The following is a 6,167-nucleotide window of genomic DNA, read 5'->3' as shown; positions in this document are numbered from 1 at the left end:
TATCTAACTGCAACTTATCCTTAATTTTCTCAACCATGCTATCATTTGTTCTACAATTGTCCAGAGTAATAGTGGATAATTTTGTATCAATATTCCAATCCAACAAACAATCAATCAATACATTGCAAAGTCTATCAGCTGTGTGAGGTGCAGGAACATAAATGAACCTATATATATAATCACATTGTCATATAAAAAGATAAAAAAAAAATGCAAAACCAATTAGTAAAAAAAACTATAAAATAAAGAAACTTTGTACCTCAAAATGATACTCTGTAAGGTCCAATTGCCATCAATATAGTGAGTTGTGATAGCCATATACCCTTTTTTTTTGGTTGCTTGCAGTCCACATATCTGATGTAATTGCCACTCTTCCTTCATTTGTATCTATCAGCTTCATGACAACTTGTTTTTCATCTGCATAGATATCGAGTATCTCTTTCTTCATTGTATTTCTTGAAGGAAGTTGAAATAATGGTTGAATTGCTGCTACAAATCGTATAAACCCAATATGGTCCACTATTGAAAGTGGATATTCGTGCAATATAATCATCAATGCAAGCTCCTTCCTTGCATTTTCTTCATTATAACTACCACATGCCAATTCCTTTTTCCCACGTCCTAAAACCTTAGAAAAAAGCATTGTTTGTCCCCCCCTTCCCACTTGTAGAAACCTTCTTTAAAACACATATATCTAAATGGTGGTGCAAGTTCTTTGTTCCATTCCTCGCTTCTCCTCCAAGCAATTTATTACAATAGTTACATTTAGCTTTATCCTTTCCATCAATTCTAATCTTTTCAAAATGTTGCCACACAACACTTTTTAGCCTCCTATTCTCTGTTTGTGTTGTTGACTCTACTTGATCAGATGCTTCTGAAGGTGCTTGTAGTAGTTCATTCATCAATGCTTGACCAGTACCAGTAGAACCTTGACATGGAATTGGTTGATGTAAAGATTGTGGGGTTGGTTCTTGTGAAGGTTGATCTTCATTGTTCATTTTCTCTACAAGCATGCAAGTTCACACAAAAAATGGTTAAAATACCAAAAGCAAACATAAAATACGAAAAAGAACATTTCAGTTGATAGTTAAAACCCAACATATAATTAAATATAATTAAAATAATCAACATATATATTTGTATATAGTTTATATTTAATTTTATTTACATATAAATTTTTATTTTCTAATTTCTTTATTTTTTCTTAATCAAGATGATATAATTATATTGATGGGCAACCTCCATTCTATCATCATTGGTCTTTGATTTCTTATAAAATTTATTAAAGACATAATCATAGCTATATTTAAATAAAAATAGTATATTTATATTTAAGTTATGAAAACAATTGTTTCAATGTCAAAACAAATTATGTACATAAGAAGTTTGAAAATCAAAACCATCTAGTTTTAATGCATACGCAGTTTAGTCATAATGCAAGAATAATTATAAGGATGATGAGAGATCACGGGTCTGGATACTCCAAAATCTGATAATGTACTTAATTGCATATAAAGATTCAGAAAGTAAACCACTATTTTAGTCCTTCAAAGTGTATTACTTAGCTCCTAAAACTAAGAACATTTCAAATAATTATCTAAAAGTGCAATCCATCAATCACATTAGTCTAAAATCTAAAAAACTGTGACTTAATATTAACATATGGTTAGGGACAAGCGGTTAAATTTAAGTTCTTAGATGAAACAACTGAAAATTCAGGGACATATTTGAATTTTCTTTTAGTTTTAGAAACTAATGTAACAGTAGATACAGTTTCAGAAATAAAATGGTGGTTTACTCAGATTTAGATTTTAGAGAATAAGATGTATTGGTGAGTAAAAGTGGGGATGAGCAGAACAAAACAAGAGATAAGTAGTGGAAAAAGGCTAAAGAAAAGCAGAGTGGTCATTGAATGATAAGATGAAACCTAGTTAGCATGGACACTTCATCTTCAAATGACAGTGATAGCACATTTTATCACATACCACTAACATTAGTGAAGAAGTACCACTAACATACCACTTCTCACTTCGCCAGTTTGCCTCCTCAAAACTAGAGAGGTTAAACTGAACCAAACTGAAAACCAACAATTGATCAAACTGATAATCCAGAAAACCAAAAACATGTTTTCTTTTATTTCAAATAGATTAAATTTTCGGTTCTATTGTTAAAACAGAACCAAACCGAACTGAAGCATGCATTTAATATACTTACATTGCCTTTCCTATTATACTCATGTAAATTCAAATTATTTTCTTAACCCAAATTGCTCCTTTAGTAAATGTCATTTTCAAAAACTAATCAAAACTTTCATGTGTTTATTAGATTCAGCATTGTGTCAATTTATTTCCTTAGTTATTTAAAAAATTAAAATTCATATAAAATATATTTAAAAATTCAAAACACCGAGATATATAACCAATCCAAACCAAACTACGAAGGTCAGTTTAGTTCGAATTTGATATTTCATTTTAACCAAACCAAACTGGAACCATATCCTTCTCACTGTCCAAGTGAGAAATTGTGAAACAGGTTATATCACTTAACAGTTCACATGAAAGGGCAAGACAAACTGAAGAAAGAGAGGGAAAGAAAAGTACACTTCTTTCCAGTTCCCCTATTTAAACAGAGAGAAACCCAGATAATCAGATTATATACTTGAGTCGGAAGGCTCAAGATACCAACTACGGAGTGCTAGAGATTGAGCGAGAGAGAGACGTACCAGCGTGGTGAGGGAGCTGCTCGGAGGGAGAAAATGTAGGCTGGAGTGGCTGGTCCGTCGGAGGCTGGAGTGGCTCGTCCGTCGGAGGCTGGAGTGCGCAGTGTGAAACCCTAACTCGTGGAGGCTGGAGTGTAATCGTGTGATTCGTGTTGCTAAACTTGTTATAATCGTGTTGCTGGAGTGAGTCACTTTAGACTAGAGGCATTATTTTTAAAATTTTAATTTTTTTTTAAATAATTAAACCGGGGACGGGTATTTAACCGAGGACGGGGATGGGGACGGGGACGGGGCGGGTAAGTATATACCCGTACCCGTACCCGTACCCGATTTAATTTATCGGGTTTTACCCGTACCCGTACCTGTACCCGGTCAAAGCGGGTATTCCCCGTCAAAGTCGGGACAGGTTCGGGTATTATCCACGGGTACGGGTTTATTTGCCATCCCTATACACAAGATGCTTTTGCCTCTGGCAATGAAAATGAAATATATTTAGGTGTTGTAGGAGGTCAAAATGACAAAGGACATGTGTGTGGACTTGGTACTTTGAGCAAAACATTTAGTCAGTCAACACGTGCTCAATCAACTTTAAGTCAACCTCCAGTGGTAGAGGCAATAAAGGAAATGCGTCAAACAATTAACAAATTAAATGTTGAGCTTCTAGCAAAGGAAGATAAGGAGAGGATGCTTGAGCAAAAGATGGAACAATTAATAAAAAATCATGACTTGCAGATTGAGCACATGAGACAACAAAGTGAGTGTATGCGTCAGCAAGATGAGAAAATGCAGTTAATCTTACGACACTTTCAAATTAACTCTCTTATGTTAAGGCCTAGTATACCGACTACCACTCTGGGTGATCCTAGACACCATGTTGAAGACAAGCAGGATGATCATGTTGATGATATATACCGAAAGATTGTTGATTGCATGTGTATTTATTTTTTATGATATCATATACTTGTTTTAGTTTTTACTATTAGTTATATGTTATATACTTCATTTTAGATGCTTTTAGTTAGTTGTTGTTTTGAAGACTTGTTTTGGTTTTTACTATTAGTAATATGTCATATACTTTTATTTTGGATGTTTTATATTAGTTGTGGTTTAGAAGACTTTATTTGATATTTACTATTAGTTATTAGTTATATGTCATTTTTATATTAGATTCTTTTCATTAATTGTGATTTTGAACATTATATCATACATTATATATGTTAATTACTTTTATTGTGATATTAGTACTATATATGCATTATCAGTTTTAGTGTTATTGTTTATGACTGTTAAATAGGTTCAAATTGGAAATTAAAATAACACCAAATAAGTAGTGCTTTAGGTATAAATTTAGCGACCGATTTTTCTATCTGTAAAAATAAAACAAACTTAGTGACCGAATTTGTGACAAAATAAAACTTATAGCTAGAGCTGTCAAAGTGGGATGGGATCCGTGGGCCAACCGGGCCCACCTTGAAAACGGGCCGGGCCGGGCAAAAAAAAATTGAAGTTTTATAGTAGGTGGGTATATCTCAACCCGGCCCACCCGGGCTAAACCCGTGGTGGGCCGGGTAGCCCACCAACCCACCATTTTTTTTTACAATAAAAATTTAAGTATGATTTGTAGTTAATTTTGTATGATGATATATTGAAAATTTTTATTTTAGACTTTTATCATGATTTGTATTTAATTTTGTATGATGAATTATGACTTATGACTATTAATGATGCTAATTTTATGACTATTATGTTAATATATAATTAATTTAAAATTTTGAATTTTGTTGATAATTTTTTTTTTAATTTTTGGTGGGCTGGTGGGCTGGCCCGTATAACACATCAACCCGTGGTGGGCCGGGCCGGCCCAAATTTTTTTTGAGAAAATCACAAGTGGGCCGGGTTGGGTTGGCTCGTTTTTAAAGTGGGTTAAGGTGGGCCGGCCCACATGGGCCGGGTTGGCCCGTTTTGACAGCTATACTTATAGCGACTGAATTAGCGCCGGAATATAACTCATAGTGACTAAAAAATGTGTCACTAATAATTTAGTGACGCGAATAGAGACCGAATTTATGACGCCTATAAAATTTAATAAAATAACAAATAAATATTTAGCAACTGAGTTAGAGACTAAATTAAAAATCATTTTTATTTTATAAAAAAAATAAAAACATACTTATCGACCGATTTAGCGTCATCACATTTGGTCACTAATTTGGTCCCTATGTACAAGAGCTACCAAAATGATAACGATCATTTTGCGACTGAAAATTTTGGTCGCTAAATAGCAACCTGCAATATTTTCGTCTCTATATGCCTTTACAACAGGTTTTTGCAACTACTTAAATTTGGTCGTTAAGGTAAATAGCGACCGATTTGAGCAATTTAGCGACCGATTTTGGTGGTCGCTAAATGCCTTTGTTTTGTAGTGTTATACCTCATATTTTGTAAGGTGCTACATCTTCTACTTCTTTTTGAAAAACAGTTATGGATGTATGTAACAAACTTTATATGTATAAAGATATGACTCATCTTAGGTTCTTGCATGTAAAGTTATATATCTTTTAAATTATCATACTCCTTTAATTATGCTTATTCCTTTGATAAAGATTCAATCTATCAATATATTTTGGAAAGTGTAATCAAAATAATTTTAGTTACACTTTTTAATATGCATTGATTTAAATACCATTGCATTTATACATGTTTTTTAGAAATTTTATTATTGATTATATTTCACCAAAGTTAATATATTTAAATAAATTAAATGTTAAAAATCAAAATAAATTAGTAATGATTTTGGACATCACATCAATAGCATGCAATTGAAGATCAAGCAATTTGTAAATTATTAGGAGATTTATCATTTTCCCATATTACTAAATATGTGTCGCATATATGATAAGGATGGTAGGACGTGTGCAGCACACTATAGGAGTGTGGGACTTGTTAGTCAGTCTGGTATCTATTAAGGGAGCCAACAGTCTCAATCGAGGAGTTAGCAGCTATCCAAAAACTAGCCTATGCATGGGGTAGTACAAGATCTGTTCTAATGGGTCAAATGAAGTGCTTCAAGTGTGGTCGTCTGGGCTATATAAGTCATTTGCTTGACCAAAGCATGGGGTGAACTTGCTACAATTTCCAAGGGAAAGGACATTTTGTGAGGGATTGTCCCAACCCTGGGGGGAAATAGCGAGTGTTAGCGGGAGTGACTCCTAAGCCAACAAACTAAAGGATTTTAAGAGAGTCTTTACTCTAAGTGGTATTGAGCCTCATAGTCAGATGACTTGATCCATGATATGTGTCTCATTGATGGAATCCTATTGGTTGTCTTATTTGATTTTAGTGCGAATCATTCTTTTATATCACATGCTTGTGTGTCGATACTTAAATTTCATGTATCTTCTTTAATGTTTAAATTTGTAGTGGAAGTTTCAACTAGTGGACCAATTTC

Source organism: Cajanus cajan, chromosome 7 (genome assembly GCF_000230855.2).
Source record: "Cajanus cajan strain Asha chromosome 7, NIPB_CcT2T_4, whole genome shotgun sequence".
NCBI classification, from domain to species: Eukaryota; Viridiplantae; Streptophyta; class Magnoliopsida; order Fabales; family Fabaceae; genus Cajanus; species Cajanus cajan.
The sequence above is the reverse complement of the archived record's forward strand: the minus strand, read 5'-3'. Positions refer to the sequence as shown.